Genomic DNA, 25,828 nt, shown 5'->3' with positions numbered 1-25,828 from the left:
GCTTCCTGTTGCGGGTGTTGTACCCCGTCAGGGGCAAGACGCTGATTTCCGCTCCGGTGTCGACCAAGAAGCGGCATCCCGACTGTTTGGCCCAGACGTACAAGAGGCTGTCCTGGTGGTCAGCCGCCATAGTCATTAGCGGCTGCTGGCCCTGGCCCTTGCAGGGCGGGCGACAACGGTGGGCTTCTGTGCCCCACCGCTGGTGGTAGAAACACCACTGTTCACTGTCCTCCTCACTCCTGCCTCTGTGTTGTGTGCGCCCCCCTGCCAGGCCTGGTCTGGTCTGCTGTTGGGCACGTGGCCTGGTAATCTGACTGACGGACGCCACGTTCTCCCTCTTGGCTTTCCACAGCATGTCTGCCCGGGCCGCCACCTTCCGGGGGTCGCTGAAATCTGTGTCAACCAGCAGCAGATGTATGTCCCCGGGCAGTTGCTCTAGGAACGCTTGCTCGAACATGAGGCAGGGCTTGTGTCCGTCAGCCAGGGCCAGCATCTCGTTCATCAATGCTGACGGCAGTTTGTCTCCCAAACCATCCAGGTGAAGCAGGCGGGAGAGGCCAAAGGTCCCAATGAGCAGCGCTTTGAATGTTTGAATATTTGCCTTCTTCCGGGGGCGACTGTATGAAATCCGCAACCTGGGCGGCCGTCTCCTGGTCAAGGGCGCTCACCACGTGGTAGTAACGCGTGGAATCAGAAGGTATCTGCCGAATCTGGAACTGGGCTTCTGCTTAGCTAAACCACACACATGGTCGCAGCGTTCAGAAAGTCAGCAGTATTAGTGAAACTGCATGAACAGATGAAGAGTTGGTCATCTTTGGTCCAAATCCCGTTTGGACTGTCGGGGTCACCAATGTAGCAATGCACTACATACAAAGCTAGAGACGACATGCAGTCGGTAAGTCGTTTCGAGACTAGTTTATTCAAACTTCGCGGTGCTGGCATTTAATCCCTAATGCCTGCCCTCTCCGGGCGGAAATGACATCAGAGGTGCATTACCAAAGTCTCTCCCCGCGCGCTGGCTATTTGTGAGCCGGTTCGCCTGCGCAGAAAGTGGGTCGCCACAATATCATGCCTAATATCTCTTCAGTTTCTCTTAACTCAGTATTTTCAGATAGTCCTCAAGCATAATTTACTGTTGATATATATATATATATAAATAAAGAAGTTGGTGCAGATATGTTAAAAGATGGGATGCCTTATTTATTTCAACCTAATGAGCGCAAGAGCTTAAAAGATCAGAATATAGACAAAAAGTATTGTGGATTTTGGAAAGCTGTAGTAAACACTGATATTGTTGGAAATTTTCAACAAGTCAAGCTGAACAGAGAGAGCAACTGAGGTAACATTTCAGGTCAATGACTTTTTATCTGAAGTTGGAATTATTGGAGGTAAATATGCCAGAATGCAGAGAAAATGAAAGGGTTAAATAGGATAGGTTAATGACCCCTATAGACATCAATGGATCTGGGGTTGAGAGGGTGAATGACTTTAAGTTCCTTGGCATACACATCACTAAGGATCTCAAGTGGTCTGTACACACCAGCTGTGTGGTGACAGAAGCACAACAGCACATCTTTCACCTCAGACGGTTGAAGTTCAGCATGAGTCCCCAAATCCTAAGTACTTTCTACAGGGGCACAATTGAGAGCATCCTGACTAGCTGCATCACTGTCTGGTATGGGAACTGTACCTCCCTTAATCACAGGACTCTGCAGAGAGAGGTGCAGACAGCCCAGCGCATCTGTAGATGTGAACTTCCCACGATTCAGGACATTTACAAAGACAGATGTGTAAAAAGAACCCGAAGGATCATTGGGGACCTGAGTCGCCCCAACCACAAGCTGTTCCAGCTGCTACCATCCAGGAAACGGTACTGCAGCATAAAAGCCAAGACCAACAGGCTCTAGGACAGCTCCTTCCACCAGGCCATCAGACTGCTTAATTCACGCTGATACAACTATATTTCTATGCTACGTTGACTATCCTGTTATACATACTATATATTAAAATTACATATCACTATAAATTGCACATTTAGATGGAGATGTAACAAAGATTTTTACTCATGTATGTGAAATGTATGTAAGAAATAAAGTCAATTCAATTCAATCAGCATTTGGCCTGCACTCATCATTTTCTTCAGAGATAAGTTGCAGGTCATCTCATGGGAGTTGCAAATTCAAAATGTTTATTACTGATTTTTCTCCTTATTGATGCCTAGCCTCCATCAAAATGTTTATATTCTCAGTAACCTTGAATTCAATGGCATGAACTGTTTTGTGTAATTGATGATGTGTTTAATTTTTAAGTGCATATGGGTACCTGCATCAGACCTCAATGGTTTCCAGTCATGAAAACTAATCTTTTCAGCACAGTTTTTGCTGGATGACTGCCTAGCTGACAGCTCGATATTTTGATTTTACATGAATCAAAACTCAGAGGCATCGATGACTATAAAGGAACAACCAACATGCTCTTCATAGAGAGGGAAGTGGTTCTATGAATGTTTTGGTTATCCTGTGTTTCAGGGAAAAATGGAGCACTGATCCAGTTCTGTAGAGCTCCTGATGTGCGAAGTTTAGGCACAACTATTTGTCACCTCTGTGTAAAAACTGTGCATGTTGGCACACAATTTCAACAGGTTTAATGATTGAAGGAGAATTTTCTAGCATGATGGTCCATTACAGTGTGACTCATCTTCCTAGAGTTCTCATACATTCCACCCAGATGACTCACGAATTTTGAACCAGAATCCATAGATCTTGCTGGAGCATGTGATACACCTGGTCTTAGTCACTCACCCAACTGGTTGCCCGTATCTGAGCTTTGACAGTGAGTGTAGACAGCCTTCAATTCCAACCCATCACCCCACTCTCCTTAGATATAGGACTGAAAATTCAGTCGCACTCATCATCGGGTACCTTGGGGTGAGGAGGTGGGGGGACGTGACACACAAGGAATGATGATTCCCTCTTCTGAAATGACAGTGACCGATTCACACTCAAATCTAATCCTGAAGACTCATTGTCCACTACATCTTGGATCAGTGACAGGGAGCTCACTGGAGATTCAGGCAACTGATATCTGTAGCAACTCTCAGATAACTGGTGAAGGATTGACTTTTGCAAAAGGAGAGAGAAGGAAGGAAAGTCAGACTTATTACACAAGACCATTGTCTCTGTGAAATGGGAGCAGTGGGGATTATGTGTGTACTTCTTGGGGAATGGCAGTAAGATTGTTGTCTAATTGTTTCCATTCAGTTGTTGGAGCACCTTAAGATGAGGATTGTATGATTGGGTGATGCCAACACTGATATATTTAACACACAAAGGAAATTAAGGTTTAGTACTTAAAGAAGATACCTGTGGACTGCTGCTCACTATTTGCCTAGAAATGTATTAGCATAGTTTTTGTTCAGTGACATGCAACTGAAAATCCAACAGAAAGATTGGTTAGTCTTCATCCAAGTAAGAACTGGAATTTGATTGTAAACAAGGTGGGAGAGGGGGAACCTATTTGGATGAAGACCAGTCAGGAGAGACGGATGATGGGGGTAAAATACCACCAGACTAGACATGCCCAGCCATCATCCCTGATGAAGATAGAGTTTGTCATTGAATTATCAGTTACAATTGATACCTGTACCAGACTGGAAGTCTGAGAAGAGTTTATTTGTCATAGAGATAATTAAATGACTGCATGGCATGGAATGATAGAGTATGAATGGAAGATGGTTTCTGAACTCCAGCATCCAAAAATACAGGAGAAAATAGACAGACAGACACACTTTATTTATCCCAAGGGAAATTGGATTTCGTTACAATCACACCAACCAAGAATAGTGTAGAAATATAGCAATATAAAACCATAAATAATTAAATAATAAAATAAGTAAATTATGCCAAGTGGAAATTAGTCCAGGACCAGCCTATTGGCTCAGGGTGTCTGACACTCCGAGGAAGGAGTTGTAAAGTTTGATGGCCACAGGCAGGAATGACTTCCTATGACGCTCAGTGTTAAATCTCAGTGGAATGAGTCTCTGGCTGAATGTACTCCTGTGCCTAACCAGTACATTATGGAGTGGATGGGAGACATTGTCCAAGATGGCATGCAACTTGACAACATCCTCTTTTCAGACACCACCGTCAGAGAGTCCAGTTCCACCCCCACAACATCTCTGGCCTTACGAATGAGTTTGTTGATTCTGTTGGTGTATGCTACCCTCAGCCTGCTGCCCCAGCACACAACAGCAAACATGATAGCACTGGCCACCACAGACTCGTAGAACATCCTCAGCATCGTCCGGCAGATGTTAAAGGACCTCAGTCTCCTCAGGAAATAGAGATGGCTCTGACCCTTCTTGTAGACAGCCTCAGTGTTCTTTGACCAGTCCAGTTTATTGTCAATTCGAATCCCCAGGTATTTGTAATCCTCCACCATGTCCACACTGACCCTTTGGATGGAAACAGGGGTCACCGGTGCCTTAGCCCTCCTCAGGTCCACCATCAGCTCCTTAGTCTTTTTCACATTAAACTGCAGATGATTCTGCTCACACCATGTGACAAAGTTTCCCACCGTAGCCCTGTACTCCACCTCATCTCCCTTGCTGATGCATCCAACTATGGCCGAGTCATCCGAAATCTTCTGAAGATGGCAAGACTCTGTTCAGTAGTTGAAGTCCGAGGTGTAGATGGTGAAGAGAGGGAGTCAGGACAGTCTCCTGTGGAGCCCCAGTGCTGCTGACCACTCTGTCTGACACAGTTTTGCAAGCGCCTAGTGTCCTGAGTAAACCTAGTGTCCACGACTTCATTATTTTATGAATCACTTGCAGCTTTTTGTATTTTGTTGGAATTCACGCAGACAATACTTAAGTCCCAAAATGGATTAATGTCCATTTTCTATGTGGAAAACATAAATATTGAAAGCTGCAACCCACAAAGATCTTATAGCAGCAGCATAGAAGCTGTCTTTCAGCCTGGTGGGTACATGCTTTCAGACTTTGGTATTTTCTTCCGAATGAAAGACGACAGAAGATACAAAGATCTTGAACAGTCAAGTACTATGCAGATCTCATCATGCCAATGTCTTGATTTTAAAGGGATTTCTCTGCCAATGAAAGACCTAACTGGACAGCTGAAGCACTGACTTCACCTTCCAAAGTTCATAGGACTTGTTAAATCTGATCGGAAGTATTTTTCTAATATTTAGTTGCTCAGATGCTTGTGCAAAGGGTACCTTGGTGACAATATTTCAGTTCTAATGAAAGGACCTTGGTCTGAAAGATTGAGCTTCTTTTTTCTCCTCAGATGCCGGCTGTCTTTCCAGAAGCTTGTGTTTTTTATTTCAGATTTTTCAGCACTCGCAGTTTTATTTTTACTTTTCCAACAGAAGAAGGCTACTGAGGTGGGGAGAAGTGCTTGGCATGAGAGTTGTTTGCTCTACATGCACAGCTTCTTTTCTCACTTAAACAAGGAAAAGCATTATGCATATAAGATGTGAGGGATTTCTTAACAGAGGTATTTCTCAAAGAAACAACAAGATCTGTCACTGAAGTAAATCAGATGAAAGTAGGCACACTTTGATGAGTAGTCACAAGATCACAAGACAGAGGAGCAGAAGTGGGCCATTTGGCCCATCGAGTCTGCTCCACCACTCCAACATGAGCTAAATTATTCTCCCATCTAGTTCCAATTTCCGGCTTTTTCCTCATATCCCTTGATATTCTGACTAATTAGATACCTATCAATCTCCTCCTTAAACACCCTCAATGATCGGGCCTCCACAGCTGTATGTGGCAACTAATTCCATAAATCCATGACCCTCTGGCTAAAAAAATTTCTCCTCATCTCCGTTTTAAATGGGTGCCCTCTAATTCTAAGACTGTGGCCTCTTGTCCTGGACTCGCCCACCAAGGGATACAGCCTTTCCACATCTACTCTGTCCAACCCTTTCAACATTCAAAATGTTTCTAAAGATCCCCTCTCATTCTTCTATACTCTAATGAATACAGTCTAAGAGTCGACAAACGTTCCTCATCTGTTAGTCCCTGCATTCCAGGAATCATCCTCATAAATCCTCTCTGAACTCCCTCCAACATCAGTACATCCCTTCTAAGATAGGGGGCCCAAAACTGCACACAGTATTCTAAATGAGGTCTCACCAGTGCCCCATAGAGCCTCATCAACACCTCCTTACTCTTATACACTATTCCTCTTGAAATGAATGCCAACATAGCATTCGCTTTCCTTACTGCTGATCCAACCTGGTGGTTAACCTTTAGGATATCCTGCATGAGGACCCCAAGCCCCTTTGCACTTCCGATTTTTGAATTTTCTCCCCATCTAAATAATAATCTGCCTGATTATTTCTTCTTCCAAGATGTACAACCGTACATTCCTCAACATTGTATCTCATCTGCCATTTCATTGCCCACTGTCCTAAACTGACCAAGTCTCTCTGCAACCTTTCCATTTCTTCAACACTTCCTGCTCCTTCACCTATCTTGGTGTCATCCACAAACTTGGCCACAAAACCTCTTAATCTATAATCTAAATCATCAATATACAGTGTAAAAAGAAGCAGCCCCAACACCGACCCCTGTGGAACACCACTAGTAACTGGCAACCAACCAGAATAGGATCCCTTTATTCCTGCCCTTTGCTTTCAGCCTATCAGCCAATGCTCCACCCATTCCAATATCTTTCCTGTAATTCCATGGGCCCTCATCTTATTAAGCAGCCTCTTATGCGACACCTTATCAAAGGCCTTTTGACAATCCAAATACACAACATCCACAGCCTCTTCTTTCTCAATCTTATTTGAGATTACCTCAAAAAATTCCAATAGATTGGCAAGACAGGATCTTCCCTTCATGAATCCATGCTGGCTTGGGCCTATCTTGTCATGCATCTCGAGCTATTTCATAGCCTTGTCCTTGAGGATCAACTCCAATAACTTCCCAACTACTGATGTCAGACTAATAGTTCTGTAATTTTCTTTTTGCTGCCTCCCTCCTTTCTTAAACAGTGGAACTATATTTGCGACCTTCCTGTCCTCCAGAACCGTGCCAGAGTCTATTGATTCCTGGAAGATCATTTCCAATGCCTCCACAATCTCCAAAGCCACGTCCTTCAGAACACGTGGGTGCACCTCATCCGGTCCAGGAGACTTATCTATACTTAGTCCACTTAGCTTTCCAAGCACTTTCTCACTAGTTATCTTGACTGTACCTAATTCTATTCCCTGAGACCTCTGGCTTTCAGGTATGTTGCTAATGTCTTCCACTGTGAAGACTGATGCAAAATACTCATTTAGTTCCTCTGCTATCTCTTTGTTAACCATTATAATTTCTCCAGCATCATTTTCAATCGGTCCTATATCTACCTGTGTCACTCTTTTACTCTTCATATATTAAAAAAAACACTTAGTATCCTTTTTTATGTTAATTGCCAACTTCCTTTCATAATCCACCTTTTCTTTTTGAACGACTTTCTTATTTTCCTTCTGCAAGTTTCTAAAGTTGTCCAGTCCTGTTTTCCCACTAATTTTTGCTTTTTTGCCGTCTTCTTTGCTTTTATCTTAGCCTTAACCTCTCTCGTTATCCACATTTGTGCCATTTTTCCATTCATGATTTTCTTTTTTCTTGGAATATGTTTTTCCTGCACTTTTCTTATTTCTTGTAGGAATTTCATCCAATTCTGCTCTACTGTCCCTCCATCTAGCTTGCTTTTCCAATCAACTTGGGCCAGTTCCTCTCTCATACCACTGCAACTTCCTTTATTCCACTGAAATATCAATACACCTGATACCAGCTTCTCCTTTTCAAATCTGAGACTGAACTCAATCATATTATGATCACTACTTCCAAGGGGTTCCATTACCTCTAGCTCCCTAATCGCCTCAGGTTCATTACGCAGCACCCAATACAAAACAGCCGATCCCCTGGTGGGCTTATGGACAAGCTGCTCCAAAAAGCCATCCCTTAGGCATTCTACAAACTCCCTCTCCTGAGATCCTGTATATAACTGCTATTAGTGTCTTTTTACCCTTGCCGTTTCTTAACTCAATCCATAAGGATTCTACCTCTTCTGATCCTAAGTCCCTGTCCAGTGATTTGATATCGTTGCTTACCATCAGGGTCATGCCACCCCCTTTGCCTACCTTCCTATCTTTCCTATACACTGTGTATCCTTGGACATTCAGCTCCCAATCACATCCTTCATTTAGCCATGACTCGGTGATGGCCACAATGTCGTATCTTTTAACCTGTAGCTGTACAACAAGGTCATCCACTTTATTTCTAATGTTGTGTGCATTTAAGTACAGTACATTTAGATCAGTATCTGTTACCAATTTTGCTATATTTCTATCGCACAGCAAATTATTCTGTCTATTCACCTGCCCGTCCTTTCTTGCCATCTTTGCTGCACAGTATCTTTGACTTATTTCTATTTTCCTCTTCCTCGATCCTCATACCCTGGTTTCCTTCCCCCTGCCAACTTAGTTGAAACCCTCCCTGACAGCTATTGTCTAGTGACCAGACAGAGAAATACTGCTGACATTTAATAAACATGAGAGATTCTGCAGGTGCTGGAAATCCAGAGTAACAAACACAAAATACTGGATGAACTCAGCAGGTCATTTAATAATCCAACTTAAACTCAGCCGACCCTTAATGATCCATTATAAATTACATTGCAGGTACATTCACATTAAATCCCTCATCCACTTGCTGGAATGAATTCCTTTGAGAGTTCAGAATCAGATTTCATGTATCATTGGTATATATCATGAAATTTGTTGTCTTTGTGGCAGCAGTACAATGCAATACACAATAATCAAAACATGAATTACAGCAAGTATATGTGTTAAATTAAATAAGCACCTCAAAAATAACAAACAAAAATGTAGTGAGGTAGTATTCATGGGTTCAATGTCCATTCAGAAATTGGATAGCAGAGGGGAAGAAGCTGTTCCCGAATCATCGCGTGTATGCCTTCAGGCTTCTGTCCTCCTTGATGTTAGCAAAGAAAAAAAGGCATGACCTGGATGATGACCTGTTCTCAGTGAGTGATCTGCAGATCACTATGACAATACTTGAGGATGTGAAACTTACTTGTGTATTATTTGATTACCAGAGGCGACACCTTTATCCATCTCTTGCTAGCCTCTTTTGATGGTTTCAAGCCCTTCTTCAACTTACTTCATCAATAGGAGTCCCAGATATCTTTCTTTAAATCTGACACATCTCCCCATCTCTCCTGCTGTCTCATTGTCCTCCATGGCAACCTTAGTATTCATACTTTCAATTTTCCATTTTTCTCTAAGTAACTATTAATCACCATTTTTATAAGTTTCCCTACTACCTAGTTTAGACTGAGAGGCTAGAGTAGCTGGGCTTAATCCAACTCCTTTGTTTGAACAAAATTCACTCATTTGTCCCTGGTACATCCTTCCCCGCCCTCCCCCCCCCCCCAAAGAACACTGAAAGATTATGTTCAGTGTCCCCATGATTTCTACCAGGGTCAGGATGAACTCAGGTTACCAACCACTCTTTGAGCTGCAGCACCGTCCACTGATTCCAAAAACTCAAAAGTAAATTTATTGTCAAAGTATGAACTTGTATGTCAGAATCAGAATCAGGTTTAATACCACTGGCAAACAAGAAAAATCTGAAGCTGCTGGAAATCCAAGCAACATACACAAAATTCTGGAGGAACTCAGCCTGCCAGACAGCATCTATGGAAAAAAGCACAATTGATGTTTCAGGCCAAGTCCCTTCATCAGGACTGGAGAAAAAAAAGATGAGGACTCAGAGTAAGAAGGTGGGAGGAGGGGAGAGAGAAACACAAAGTGATAAATGAAACCAGGAAGGGGAGGGGTGAAGTAAAGAGCTGGGAAATCAATTGGTGAAAGAGATACAGGACTGGAGAAGGGGAATCTGTTAGAGGACAGTTAGTCATGGAAGAGGGAGGTGATTAGGCAGATAAGGTGAAAGAGGGAAATGGGAATGGGGAATGGTAAATGGGGAGGGTGTGCATTACCGGAAGTTTGAGAAATCCTTGAGAAGGTTTAGAGATTAGTGGGCAAAATTAGAGCACGTGGTATTGGGGGAAGGGTACTAACATGGATAGAAAATTGGTTGGCAGACAGGAAACAGAGTAGGGATTAATGGGTCCTTTTCAGAATGGCAGGCAGTGACTAGTGGGGTACCGCAAGGCTCAATGCTGAGATCGCAGCTATTTACAGCATACATTAATGATTTAGATGAAGGGATTAAAAGTAACATTAGCAAATTTGCAGATAACACTAAACTAGGTGGTAGTGTGAAATATGAGGAGGATATTAGCAGAATGCTGGGTGACTTGGACAGGTTGGGTGAGTGGGCAGATGCGGTTTAATGTGGATAAATGTGAGGTTATCCACTTTGGTGGCAAGAACAGGAAGGCAGATTACTAACTGAATGGTGTCGTTAGGAAAAGGGGAAGTACAACGAGATCTCGGTGTCCTTGTTCATCAGTCACTGAAAGTAAGCATGCAGGTACAGCAGGCAGTGAAGAAAGCTAATGGCATGCTGGCCTTCATAACAAGGGGAGTTGAGTATAGGAGCAAAGAGGTCCTTCTGCAGTTGTACAGGGCCCTGGTGAGACCCCACCTGGAGTATTGTGTGCAGTTTTGGTCTCCAAATTTGAGGAAGGACATTCTTGCTATTGAGGGAGTGCAGCGTAGGTTCACAAGGTTAATTCCCAAGATGGCGGGACTGTCACATGTTGAAAGATTGGAGCGACTGGGCTTGTCTTGGAATTTAGAAGGATGAGAGGGGATCTGATTGAGACATACAAGATTATTAAGGGATTGGACACACTGGAGGCAGGAAGCATGTTCCCACTGATGGGTGAGTCCAGAACCAGAGGCCACAGTTTAAGAATAAGGGGTAGGCCATTTAGAACAGAGTTGGGGAAAAAATTTTTCATCCAGAGAGTTGTGGATCTATGGAATGCTCTACCTCAGAAGGCAGTGGAGGCCAATTCTCTGGATGCTTTCAAGAAAGAGTTAGATAGAGCTCTTAACGATAGCAGAGTCAAGGGATGTGGGGAGAGTGCAGGAACGGGTTACTGATTGTGGATGATCAGCTATGATCACATTGAATGGTGGTGCTGGCTCGAAGGACCAATTGGCCTACTCCTGCACCTATCGTCTATTGTCTATTGTAAATCGATGTTCATGCCATCAGGTTGGAGTAGTACCACTGGCATATGTTGTGAAATTTGTTGTCTTTGCAGCAGCAGTACAATGAAACACATAATAATAAAGAAAATACCTGTGGATTACAGTAAGTATATATACTGAATATTAAATAGTTGAATTAAATAAGTAGTGCATAAAAATAAAATGATGGTGGATGCTGCTTTCTTGTGGCAGCACTCCATATATATGCTTTAAGTTAGCAATCTTTTCTTATATCTCCGTGCTATCAATCTTTATTGTAGTTACTATCTTAATTATCTCTTCTTTCACAGTTTCTTAGGAAGTACCCTCCTCCTTTGTGAAAACAGTTGCACGGATGTCATTGAGTACTTTAGGATTTCCATCTATATCCATGTGTAACTTCCCATTTTTGTCCTTAAAATCTCTCACTCCTCCATGCGCAATATTTTATTATTGTGATTCCAATTGGCTGCTCAGCTTTCTACATCTCAATAGCTACTATGCTTTCATATTGGTTATTTGTTGGTAAGGTTTTTGAGGGAGTGGTCTGAAGTCATTGCTACATGATGCCTACTGTCTTCCTAAAGGTAATTGAGAAGGACAATGAAAGTCGTTTTCTAAGTGTTAGTAAACAGAGCATCCTCAGCCAATTGTTTCGGTAATGAAATGCAATTCAATGAAGTGATAGAATGTCAAGTCCCTAAATGCATTGTTGTTCCACTAAGGGGGAAATTTTGCCTTATATAAACTGGCTTTTTATGCTGTAAAAGAAAATACAATGCTTCTCACTGTTGAGTGATTGACACCTTGGTTGACAGGCCACAACCTTTTAAAATTCCCTTCCACTTTACAAGCTAATGAGAAAGTAAAAGTGACAAGCTAATTTTATTGGTACGGCAAGCATAACGCCACAATGCAGCCTTCAACAAGTGAATTAATATTTATGGTATTTCAAGTCAATATATAGCAGCAGTCAGAAACTCAGGAGTTCGGATTCTGTCTCAGTGAACAAAAGGCAGATCTGATAGTACTGATCTTCATGCAGGTTTTGGGTAAATCAGTCAGAAGTTTTCTTTCTGTCTGCATGCATATTTGTCAGGGTAATGTGCAGAAGAACAGATCTTCCTGCTTTGCATCCAATAATGGTCTCAGGAACGCAGATCAGCAGAATTGCAGAATTCTTCCTCACGATATTCAGGTGACAGAGCATTAACCCTTTTGAGTATTGAACATGTTTTGAACATGTACGCTTAATAAAAGCCAAAAATCTGTATATCTACTGTCATCCTTAAGATTATTTTAAATGAGTATGGTCATACAGTACTAAACTGGGTATAATATCTATGACCTGTGCTAACTAGCAATTTGTTATTTTATGGGTTTGTACATTTTCCCAGAACATAAGGGGCCACCTTTGGTCTATTGAGTCAAAGCCAGTTATTAGAGTATTTGCATCAATTTCATTTACATACTGTATTTCCAATAAACCTGCTCTGTCCCAAATATCTTTCAATTCTATGGTTCTAATTCCATCCCATCTCTCCTGCCTCCTATCTACACCAGCAGTCATTGACAGTTGCCAGTTAGCTTACCAACCAGCAGGTCTCTAGGATGTGGGAGGAAGTCCGAGTACCAGGGGAAACCAAACATTCACATAAAGATTATACAATTCAGATATAGAGTAACATAGTATGGATACAAGCCTTGTGCCCATTGGACCACAGTATCCACCCAGCTAGTCCCAGTAGTTAGCACAACTCTTATCACCGCTCAGGGCATCAGAATTCTATAAATGTGAAGTTATCCACTTTGGAAGCTGGAACAAGAGGGCAGAGTATTGTCTGAACGGTGTAGAGTTAGGTAAGGGAGAAATGCAAAGAGACCTAGGAGTCCTAGTTCACCAGTCAATGAAGGTGAATGAGCAAGTGCAACAGGCAGTGAAGAGGGCAAATGGAATGTTGGCCTTTGTTACAAGGGGAATTGAATACAAGAGCAAGGATGTTCTTTTGCATTTGTACAGGGCCCTGGTGAGACCACACCTGGAATATTGTGTACAGTTTTGGTCTCCAGGTTTAAGGAAGGACATTCTGGCAATTGAGGAAGTGCAGCGTAGATTCACTAGGTTGATTCCTGGGATGGCAGGGCTGTCTTACGCAGAGAGATTGGAGAGATTGGGCTTGTACTCGCTGGAATTGAGGAGATTGAGAGGGGATCTGATTGAAACGTTTAAGATAATTAAAGGATTTGATAGGATTGAGGCAGGAAATATGTTCCAGATGTTGGGAGAGTCCAGTACCAGAGGGCATGGATTGAGAATAAGAGGTCAGTTATTTAAAACAGAGTTGAGGAAGAGCTTCTTCTCCCAGAGAGTTGTGGAGGTGTGGAATGCACTGCCTCGGAAGACGGTGGAGGCCAATTCTCTGGATGCTTTCAAGAAGGAGCTGGATAGATATCTGATGGATAGGGGAATCAAAGGATATGGGGACAAGGCAGGGACTGGGTATTGATAGTGAATGATCAGCCATGATCTCAGAATGGCGGTGTAGACTCGAGGGGCCGAATGGTCTACTTCTGCACCTATTGTCTATTGTCTAATTCTGCCATCACCTGTAAGCAGTCTGCATGTCCTCCCTGAGGGATGTGTGCCTTTTCTCTGGGTAATGTGGTTTCTTCCCACATTCCAAAGATGTACGAGTTAATTGATCATTGTAAATTGTCCTGTGGTTAGGCTAGGGTTAAGTTGAGGGATTACTGGGCAGCACAGCTCAAAGGCCCAAGAGGGCCTATTCTACGCTATATCTCAATAAATAAATATGTAAATAAATTCAGCAAAGCCTTTGACAAAGTTCCACATGGAAGGTTGGTTAAGAAGGTTCAGTCGTTAGGTATTAATGCTGGAGTAATAAAATGGATTCAACAGTGGCTAGATGGGAGATGCCAGAGAGTAGTGGTGGATAATTGTTTATCGGGATGGAGGCCGGTGACTAGCGGGGTGCCTCAGGGATCTGTTTTGGGCCCAATGTTGTTTGTAATATACATAAATGATCTGGATGATGGGGTGGTAAATTGGATTAGTAAGTATGCCGATGATACTAAGGTAGGAGGTGTTGTGGATAATGAGGTGGGTTTTCAAAGCTTGCAGGGAGATTTATGCCGGTTAGAAGAATGGGCTGAACGTTGGCAGATGGAGTTTAATGCTGAGAAGTGTGAGGTTCTACATTTTGGCAGGAATAATCCAAATAGAACATACAGGGTAAATGGTAGGGCATTGAGGAATGCAGAGGAACAGAGAGATCTAGGAATAACTGTGCATAGTTCCCTGAAGGTGGAGTCTCATGTAGATAGGGTGGTGAAGAAGGCTTTTGCAACGCTGGCCTTTATAAATCAGAGCATTGAGTACAGAAGTTGGAATGTAATGTTAAAATTGTACAAGGCATTGGTAAGGCCAAATTTGGAATATTGTCTACAGTTCTGGTCACCGAGTTATAGGAAAGATATCAATAAATTAGAGAGAGTGCAGAGACGATTTACTAGGATGTTACCTGGGTTTCAGCACTTAAGTTACAGAGAAAGGTTGAACAAGTTAGGTCTCTATTCATTGGAGTGTAGAAGGTTGAGGGGGGATTTGATCGAGGTATTTAAAATTTTGAGAGGGATAGATAGAGTTGACGTGAATAGGCTGTTTCCATTGAGAGTAGGGGAGATTCAAATGAGAGGACATGATTTGAGAGTTGGGGGCAGAAGTTTAAGGGAAACACGAGGGGGTATTTCTTTACTCAGAGAGTGATAGCTGTGTGGAATGAGCTTCCTGTAGAAGTAGTAGAGGCCAGTTCAGTTGTGTCATTTAAGGTAAAATTGGATAGGTATATGGACAGGAAAGGAGTGGAGGGTTATGGGCTGAGTGCGGGTAAGTGGGACTAGGCGAGATTAAGAGTTCGGCACGGACGAGGAGGGCCGAGATGGCCTGTTTCTGTGCTGTGATTATTATATGGTTATTTCCTGCATTCAGCCCATCTCCCTTTAAGCCCTGCCCCTCCATACATCTATCAAAGTGCTTTTTAATTGATATTATTGTACTTCCTCTGAAATCTTGTTCCATATACTCACCACTCTCTGCATGAAAAAGTTGCCCCTCTGTCATTTTAACCCTTTCCCCTCTCACCCTAAACCTATGCTCCTAGTTGTGGACTCCCCTACCCTGGGGAAAAGACTGTTACTATCCACCTTATCTGTATCTTTAATCATTTTAAACATTCCTATAAAGTCACTCCTCATTCTCCTACTTTCCAAGGAATGAAGGCCAAAATCTCCCTATAACCGAAACCCCTTTTTACTTGCTCCATCCTCGTAAACCTTTTCTGCACTCTTTCCAGTTTAACCACATCTTTCCTACAACAAAACTGTACACGATACTCCAAGTACAGCCTTACCAACGACTTGTACAACTTTTACATGTTTTGGACTGCAAACATATTAATTTTGGATAACATAACATTTGACTGTAATGTTGCACAGTAACTGAACATTAATTGTGTCTTTGATGGTTTGAAAAAGGATTTGGATGCATTTCTGAATTCTGATCTATAAATATGCAGTGGAACACTAATTCCTACTGCAGTCCTCTGAATTGTGTACATGCAGGACTGTTCCACTTCTCTTCATAATGTGATTTAATTCTGATGTACAATAGTTTGCATGTACAAGTTGAATGTGTTTATAATTAAGGTCTAGATTTTCTGCAATTTTTTGGACAAAGATACAATGTAAGCAAATGTAGTTTTCCTTTATCTTTGGTGAAAATTCACCACCCTCTGGCTAAAGAAATCCCAACTCATCTCTGTTCTAAATGGGTGTCTCTCTTTTCTGAGGCTGTGCCCTCTGGTCCTACACTCCCCCATCTAAGGAAACATTCTCTCCACATCCACTCTGTTTGGGCCTTTCAATATTTGATAGGTTTCATTGAGATCCCTCTCATTCTCTGAATTCCAGCAAGTACAGGCCCAGAGCCATCAGATGCTTTTTGTACATTAACCTTTTAATTCCCAGAATCATTCTTGTCAACCTCCTCTGGACGCTCTCCAAAATCAGCACATGTTTTCTTAGATAGGAGGCCCAAAACTGCTTACAGTACAGTATTTCAAGTGCAGTCTGGCCAATAGCTTAAAGCCTCAGCATTATGAATGCTGCAGCCAAGGCTATGGAATGCAAGTTTAAGTAGGTGGTCACATGCACGACAGATCAAGCCAATGTCCATTGTTTGCAAAAGTGCAGAGCAGTCTATTCCACTCCTAACAATTTCAGTGCTGTGTGAGTTGTTGTGATCACTGGGACACCATCATGTCTCTTTATTAGTTATTTAGCTAAGGGGTCCTTGGTGAACAAGGTTAAAATCAAATATACTATTCAGAGCATAAACATGAAGAGGGTAAGTGTACTTTGAAGCAGTAAACAAATTTTTAAAGCAGTAAGCATAACTCAATAGTTATATATCCTTAACACTATTGTTTTACATTAATGGAGTTCTTTATATTAAAGATGTTTATTAGCTGTGTAAAAATAATAGGGACAGGACTTTCCCATAATGGAATAAACCAGCGTGCATAGAAGAAAAATCATGCCAGAGGAAATGAAATACCAAGGAGAAAGCAGATTTGATTTGTGCCATGTCAGTGGGAAGGCCTCTTATGAGAATCTTATGATGTCTGAGCTCAGTTGCCAAGCAGCAGCTGTTTGCAAACTGCGTGGTTTTTCTGTGTACATGGTCTAATTGCTTCTGCTTCACTCATAAAAGTTTCTAACTTTTTATATAGCTGTAAAAGTGAGCATCATTCCATTGTATCTGTCAGCTAATTAGCAGAGAGTTAAGCTGCAGTTTGTGGTAGCTCTAAATATGAGGAATTCAGCGTCGTTTCTAATCATACTGCATAGAAGGGCATCATCTGTTCTATCTGGACAAAATTGAAGCTGTAGAACTTTTATTTAGAAAATTATTACAACAAAATAGCTTTGCTTTTACCCCTTTTGTCATGTTATGAAACTGTTGACTTATCCATCTTGGCTTTATGGCAATTGTTGTTTTTTTAGGCACTGGATCTTGTTACAGGTTCAGCAAAATACAGCCCAGTCAGCAGTGATGGGAGGCAGACTCCAGAACCAAGGTATAACTCTTATCTATATATCCCATTTGCCCCTCAAAGGGTGTCTACAATTTAGCCTTAGCAAGGTGACCATTCACTTTCAAACAAGAGCAACATCTACAGATGCTGGAAATTCGAGCAATAAATCCTCCTGCATTTTATGTGTGTTGATCATTCACTTATTTCTAAGCTCTACCCAGAAGACCTCATTAATGATCATTCAAGAACATCCCCTCTAAACACTGCTCTTATATCCTCTTATCAAGAAGGCAACACCACTCCACTCAAACCTATTCCTCTGACACATCTAAAGCATCAGTATCCCAGAACGTTGAGCTGTCAGTCCTGCTTTTCTCTCAGCCACATTTCAGGAATAGCCAATGTTTCAGAACCCTTCTTAGAAATCTGGGGTATTTCATGCTCCTCCCCCCCCCTACCCCCCAGCCTTCCTCCCCTCCACTTCCCTATCCCTCTCCGCCAGCCTGCACCCACTCAGAGAATGAGTTCCAAACCATTGTCATCTGGATGGGCCTTCCACTCAACATCCACAAGGCAAAGGTTATCCCTTTCTCTCGCTGAACATACCCAACATTGGGCTTTCAAACAGTCACTGTATTTCAAATTCTGTCAGGGGGAGGGATTACTAGATAAAACTCTTTGAGGCAGTGTGATATTCCTCCCCTCCCTTCCCCCTCTCCTCAGTCTTCATCCCCTCCCTTCCCCCTCACTGATTCCTGGAGACCTCTGGCCGATGACCAGAGAAGGAGCAATTGAATTGCTGTTGAGAACCAGAGACCATGAATCAAAAACACACAGATACCCTATGTAAGCAGTGGAAGGAGCGCACCACCTTATTAACCCTTCCCCATCTGGCACCTCTTGCCATGTCTGTGATTCATACATTGTCCTCATCAGCCACCTTAGGACTCTCAAATCCAGAGTGAAAGTAAGTCATCTTCAATCCCAAAGGACAGCCTAAGAAGGGACACTTTCACTGGGTGCTATTCAGCTATCCATCCATTTTATTTCAAAAACGTTATTACATTTCCTCCATTATTTTCTATAACGTTACAAGCTATGCACTGTGAGGAAAAGTTAACAAGAATGGCTTTAACCTAACAATGAGCTTGGGGGTGACAAAATATTTCAACAATCAGCATAACCATTAGAATGATTTCAATGCAGGACACTGGGTTGAAAATGTTTCACATTCAATGAATGCAGTTGATTATAGGCTAGAAGCTCTCAATCTTAGTGCAATATTCACAGTGAATATCTTCTAAAACCCAATTTGTCACTTGCCCCCTTGTACATTGTGCACTGCTACACTTGCTGAGAATTTCTCTAGTTTCTTGCTAGCTCCATAATGCATGTGAAAAACATATTTATGCTGGGAGGTGGTGAGACCAGCTACAATCTGTTGGGTCAGAAATGTCCAATGTGACTTGACTTGCACAAAATTTGTTTAATCAGAGTTCTCAAACTGCAAAAATTGCTCCACTCTGTGGCAGTTTAAACTGACAAGTTGGTATGCTGCTCTGATAGGCATCATCAAATATTCTCATTTAGGACTACCAGAGCTGAAATCCAGTCACAGCCCTTCAGTAGGTAACATCATTTTAAGGATTTTAAAATTAGCCTCAAAATTGGTAGACCTCAGATTGCTGACTGAGATCACAATTGCAGTACCCCTTTAAGAAAAAGGAAGTGCACAAGGCATGCTGAGCTACAGGCACAATTGTAACAGAGGCCTTAGACCCATTTGCCATTCCCCCCCCCCCCCCCCCCACACACACACTCCTAACTATCCTGCTGGTGAATGTGTAGTTTCTAGAAAATAAAATGCCATCCCACGCCTACACTTTGAGAAGTCTGATCACCTGGCTGCACTTCCTCTCCCGGCATACAGGCAGAGACTAAACAATGCAGCACCAGTGGTGAGGACCAGGAAACTATAGTTTGGGGAGGTAGAGGAGAGCTTACAGGACTGCTTTACACCAGAAGACCATAAGACATAGGAGCAGAATTAAGCCATTCAGCCTATCAAGTCCGCTCTGCCATTTCATCATGGCTGATCCCGGATCCCACTCAACCCCATTCGCCTGCCTTCACACCATATTCTTTGATGCCCTGACCGATCAGGAAACTAACTGCTTCTGCTTTAAGTACACCCAGGGACTTGGCCTCCACTGTGGTCTGACACAAAACATTCCACAGATAAACTACTCGCTAGCTCAAAAAATTCCTCCTTACCTCTGTTCTAAAGAGTAACCCTCAAGTTTGAGGCTGTGCCCTCTAGTTCTGGATACCCCCACCAGAGGAAACATCCTTCCCATATCCATTTTATCTAGTTCTTTCAACATTTGGTAGGCTTCAATGAGACTCCCCTCCCCCATGCCCTGCTGCCACATTCAACTAAATGTCAGTGAGTACAGGCCCAAAGCTGCCAAACTTTACTCGTATGTTAACCCCATTCATTCCCGGAATCATCCTTGTGAACTTCCTCTGGATTCTCTCCAATGAAAACACATCTTTTCTGAGACAAGGGGCCCAAAACAGTTGACAAGTCTCGAAGTGTGGCCTGACTAGTATCTCAAAGGCTCAGCATTATCTCCTTGTTTCTATATTCTATTCCCCTTCAAATAAATGTCAACATTGCATTTGCCTTCTTTATCACAGACTCAACCTTCTGGGAGTCTTGCACGAGGACTCCCAAGTCCCTCTGCACCTCTGATGTTTGAACCTTTTCCCCATTTAGATGATAGTCCTCACTATTGTTCCTTTTATCAAATTCATTATCATACATTTCCCAAGACTGTTTTCCATCTGTCACTTTTTTGCTGTTGTTATGGAAAATAACTGGTTCTTTGAGTCTCAACAGTAGAGGCCTGGACACACACAGTTTTAATAATAAGGAATTTGTTTACAAGGGGAAGTCAGATCAACACAAGCAACTACAATATTCTAACAAAAAACGTTTAGGGTTAACATGTGTGGGGAAGGTTTCGGGTCGGCTATACAATACAGAGGAAGCGGTGTGGGGACAGGGTACGGTTACACATACAAAGAACAAGGGAAAAGCACTAGGACAGCTATCCCCCTTGACCTTGGATAGCTGCGGCTCCCTTACCAGGACAAACGATAAACCTTCCCAAACATAAATCAATGCACTTACCTTCAATGAGGTGGTCTGTAAGAGAGAGTGAGCCAGGCACATGTCTCACCTTTTATAGCATGGGGCTGGGTGAGATAATACAATTAAGGTGACCAATAATTTAGGTGTGCATTGATTAGTTGGGAGGGACCAAATGTTGATTAGCATGTGGTGTGTCCTCCGACCAGCCAGGTGGCAGTGCATCTGTCACATGGCCAGTATCTCTGGATACATTTACCCATTCTTCCAATTTGCCTAAATCCTGCTGCAATCACATTGCTTCCTCAGCACTACCTACCCCTCCACACATCTTCGTATCATCTGAAAACTTTGCCACAAAGCCATCAATTCCATTATCTAAATCATTGACAAACATTGTGAAAAAGCAGCAGTCTCAATACTGACCCAAGGAACATCACTAGTCACTGGCAGCGTACCAGAAAAGGCCCCTTTTATTCCCATTCACTGCCTCCTGCCTGTCAGCCATTCCTCTATCCATGCCAGTATCTTTTATATAACAAGATTTTATCTTGTTAAGCAACCTCGTGTGTGGCACCTTATCAAATGTCTTCTGAAAATCCAAGTAAATGACATCCACTTCCTCTCCTCTGTCCACCCTGCTTGTTACTTCCTCAAATAACTCTATCAGATTTGTCAGGCAAGATTTCCCCTGGCAGAAGCCATGCTGACTTTGACTTATTTTACCATTAGTCTCCAAGTACCCTGAAATCTCATCCATACTAATAGACTCCAACACTTTCCCAAGCACTGAGATTACACTATCTAGCCTATAGTTTCCTTTTTTTTGCCTTCCTCCCTTCTTAAAGAGTGGAGCGAACATTTGCAAACTTCCAGTCTTCTGGGACAATGCCAAACTCAAGTGATTCTTGAAGGATCATGACCAATGCATCCGCTCTCTCAGCAACCTCGCTCAGGACTCCGGGATATAGTCCATCTGGTACAGGTGACTTATCCACATTCAGACCTTTGAGCTTGCCCAGCAGCACATTTTCCTTTGTAATAGCAATGGCACTCACTCCTGCTCCCTACACTCATGGACCTCTGGCACACTGCTAGTGTCTTCCACAGTGAAGACTGATGCAAAGTACCCATTAAGTTCATCTGCCATTTCTTTGTCCCCCATTACTACCTGATCAGCATCATTTTCTAGTGGTCCAATATCAACTCTCACCTCCCTTTTATTCTTTACATAACTGAAAAACTTTTGGTATTCTGCTTTATATTGTTGTTTGCCCTTGTATTTCATCTTTTCCCTTATTCCTTTTTTCAGTTGCCTTTTCTTGGATTTTAAAAGCTTCCCAATCATCCAACTTCCCACTCACTTTTGCTACCTTGTATGCCTTTTCCTTGGCTTTTATGCTGTCCTTTACCTCCTTTGTCAGCCACGGTTGCCGACCCCTGCCATTTAAGAACTTCTCTCTCTGTGGGACATATCTATCCTGCACCTTGTGAACTATTCCCAGAAACTTCAGCCATCTCTGCTCTGCCGTCATCCCCACCAATATCCTCCTCCAATCTACCGGGGCAAGCTCCTCTCTCATGCCTCTGTAATTCCCTTTATTCCATTGCGATACTGATACACCTGACTTATGCTACTCCCTCTCAAATTGCCATATTAATTCAATCATATTATGATCACTGCCTCACAAGCATTCCTTTACTGTAAGCTCCCTAATAAGATCTGGCTTATTACACAACACCCAATCTAAGATGGCCTTTCCTTGAGTAGGCTCAAGCACAAGCTGCTCTAAAAAGCCATCTCGTAGGCATTCAACAGATTCCCTCTCTTGTGATCCAACACCAAGCCAATATTCCCAATCCCCTTGCATATTGAGGTCTGCCATTACAGTTGTGTCATTACTTGTATTACATGCCTTTCCAGCTCCCTTTGCAATCTCAACCCCACATCTTGGCTACTACTTGGAGGCCTATACATGATTCTTATAATTTTTTTTATATCCTTGCTTTGAGTTGGTGGACTGGATAATACTCAGGGATTCATCTTCTGATCTGAATGAATATGCTACATCTGTCACCGGCTTCATCAAGACCTGTGTGGATGAGTGTGTGCCTTCGAGAACATACTGGACATACCCAAAACAAAATCCATGGATGAACCAAGAGATTTGCAGTCTGCTGAAGGTTAGATCTGTGGCATTCAAGACTGGTGATCCAGAACTACACAAGCAGTCCAGGTATGACCTATTGAATGCTATTTTAAGGGTGGAAAAAACAATTTCAATTCAGATTAGAGAAAGAATTGGATGCATGTCAGCTCTGGCAGGGTTTGCAATATTTCCAACAAGGTGAAACCTAACTTCATGATTGGCTGTGATACGTTACCTCTAGATGAGTTTAACACCTTTTATGCATGTGTTGCAAGGGATAATAAAACTACACCTGTGCAAATCCCTGCAGCATGTGGTGACCCTGTGATCTCTGTCCTGGGAGCCAAAGTCAAATTATCTTTCAAGAAGTTGAACCCTCGCAAGGTGTCAGTTCCTGACAGTGTACCTGCTTGGGCTCTGAAAAACTGTGCCAACCAGGAGTATTCAAGAACATCTTCAATCTCTCACTGCTGCAGTTGGGAGTTTCCACCTGATTTAAAAGAATGATAATTATACCAGTGCCCAAGAAAAGCAGGGTGAGTTGCCTCAATGACTATCATCCAGTTGCAATTCATCACAGTAGACATGAGTGCTTTGAGAGGTTGGTCACGGCCAGAATCAACTCTTGCCTAAGCAAGGACCTAGATCTGCTGCAATTTGCCTATCAGCACACTAGGTCTACAGTGGATGCCATTTCACTGATTCTCCACTGTCTTGGATCACCTGGACAATAGCAATACTTACGACAGCCTACTGTTTGTTGATTAATGCTTAGCGTTCAACACAATCATACCTCAGTCCTAGTCAAGGAGACTTGGCATGCCACCAAAGACTTTTGGCTTTCTACAGATGTACCATGGAGAGCATTCCAACTGGTTGCTTCACCATCTGGTTTGAAGGGGCAACTGGACTGGATCAGAAAAACCTGCAGAGGGTTGTAAACTCAGCCAACTCCGTCATGGGCACCAGCCTCCCCAGCACTGAGGACACCTTCAAAAGGTGAAACCTCAGAAAGGAAGCATCCAGCATTAAGGGCCCAGGGCATGCCCTCTTCTTTTTGCTGCCATCAAGGAAGTGGTACAGGAGCCTGAAGACACTCAGTGTTTCAGGAACAGCTTCTTCTCCTCTGCTATCAAATTTCTGAATGGACAATGAACCCATGTACACTTTCCCCTTTACTTCAATGGCACAGCAATGGAAACTGCTAACAATATCAAACTCAAGGGAGTGCACATCACACACAACCTTCTGAGTCTGAAAAGAACTGGACTACACACATCCATACTTGTATCATTCTACAGATGCACAGTCGAGAGCATCCTAATAAGCTGTATCACTGCTTGGTGTGGAAACTATACTGTGGTGGATAGGAAAGCTCTAAAACAAGTAGTCAAAACTGCCCAAACCATCACTAGCACCAGTCTACCTGCTATCAAGGATAGATATATATAAAAATATAAATATATATTACACACACACACACACAATGGTGCCAAAAAAGGGCCAGTAATGTCATGAAGGGTCCCACATTCCTTGCTCATGGACTGTTTGTCCCACTCCTATCAGGGGGAGGCTACGTTGCATCCATGCCAGGACCTCCAGATTCATTAAAACAGTCAGGCTGATCAACATCTCTACCTACTAATTCCATCCGTTAACTTCCGTTAATGCCCCTCCTCCTCTTCTTACCCCATCCCTGACATATTTAGTTGTTTGCCTGTTCTCCATCTCCCTCTGGTGCTTCCCCCCCACTTCTTTCTCCTGAGGCCTCCCGTCCCATGATCCTTTCCCTTCTCCAGCTCTGTATCACTTTCGCCAATCACCTTTCCAGCTCTTAGCTTCATCTCACCCCCTCCGGTCTTCTCCTATCATTTCACATTTCCCCCTCCACCCTCTATTTTCAAATCTCTTACTATCTTTCCTTTCAGTTAGTCCTGACGAAGGGTCTCGGCCCGAAACATGGACATCACTTCTCCCTATAGATGCTGCCTAACCTGCTGTGCTCTACCAGCATTTTATGTGTGTTGCTACTAATTCCATCACTTTATTATTTCCTGTCAGTCAATTTATGTACAGTCTAGCATCACTTTATGGATATGCAATCAATCTATATAAGCTATCGTATGTATTTATACTTATTGTGCTTTTATATTATTACTGTGTTCCTCATCTTACTGTGTCTTATTGTGCTGCATCAGATTGGGAGCAACAATTATTTTGTTTTCTTTACACTTGTGTACAGAAAATGGCATTAAACAATCTTGAATTTTTTTGGCTTTTTTGTTCTTTTTTTTAAAACTACTTATCTAATTTATTTTTGTATACATTTCTTATTGTAATTTTATTATGTATTGCAATGTATTGCTGCCACAAAACAACAAATTTCATGACATATGCCAGTGATATTAAACCTGATTCTGATTCTATTCCACTTTCTGAAGTTCTGATACCTCCCCAACTCTGGATCATGCAACTGAGATGTTGACCTGAGTTTTCTCTCCAATTACACACACCTTGCCAACTGCAATCTGCAAACAACCTGGCTTCCTCTGCTAGCTCCACAATGGCAAGGTTGGTAGTGCACAGTCCCTAAAGTAAGTATTGTGTTCTACACTTGGGCTTCAGTCATTGCAATGTTTCCCTGCCAAGAAACATGGCCTGGCACAAAACCAGCAAGTACCTCCCAGTAGTAGGATCCAAAAAAACATTGGTTCCATGTTGGGAGAAAATTCTGACATCACCTTTCCAGCTTTGCATAACACTGGAGTTGGAAAACAAACATTTGGGAAAATTGTATCCTAATTGATTTTGTACAATTTAGTTACATTGATTAATTTCTGTAGATCATATTAGTGAAAATATTTCAACAAATATTTGAGTCATATATATTGATTTCTCAGACAGACTCTAAGCAAATCAACAGTCCCTTCAGCCCACGATATCTGTGCCAAATATGATGCCAATCCAAATTGATCCCATCTGCCTGCACACTGTCTATATCCCTCAATCCCCTGTCCATTCATGTACGTTCCTAAATACCTCTTAAGCACTTAAGATTTCTACAATAGTTAATTTGCTCAACTTGCTTTGAAAAAGTTGTCTATGTTCACTTCTCACCTCATTTTCTTTATGCAGAGTAGACATTTTAAAAAGTCCTGCAGGTCATGGAAATCTGAAATAAAAGCAAAAAATGCTAGAAA

At 42.4% G+C, this 25,828-nt stretch overlaps 2 long non-coding RNA genes across 2 annotated transcripts in view; one reads left to right on the top strand and one right to left on the bottom strand.

The window, feature by feature from the left end:
* Positions 1–8,922: 8,922 nt before the first annotated feature.
* Positions 8,923–25,828, bottom strand: part of LOC132385012 (uncharacterized) — a 125,255-nt gene continuing 108,349 nt past the window's right edge. The window contains exons 4-5 of the long non-coding RNA XR_009509051.1: positions 25,746–25,800; positions 8,923–9,013 (exon numbers count right to left, since the gene is read on the bottom strand). This is a non-coding gene — a long non-coding RNA (uncharacterized LOC132385012). The remainder of the gene's footprint in view (positions 9,014–25,745; positions 25,801–25,828) is intronic.
* On the top strand, positions 16,536–24,819 carry LOC132385011 (uncharacterized). The gene is made up of 3 exons (XR_009509050.1): positions 16,536–16,633; positions 17,293–17,366; positions 22,492–24,819. It is a non-coding gene; the product is annotated as an uncharacterized LOC132385011 (long non-coding RNA).

This window comes from Hypanus sabinus, chromosome X1 (assembly GCF_030144855.1).
Source record: "Hypanus sabinus isolate sHypSab1 chromosome X1, sHypSab1.hap1, whole genome shotgun sequence".
Classification (NCBI taxonomy): Eukaryota; Metazoa; Chordata; class Chondrichthyes; order Myliobatiformes; family Dasyatidae; genus Hypanus; species Hypanus sabinus.
Note: the sequence above shows the minus strand (reverse complement) of the source record. Positions and strands in the feature narration are given on the sequence as shown.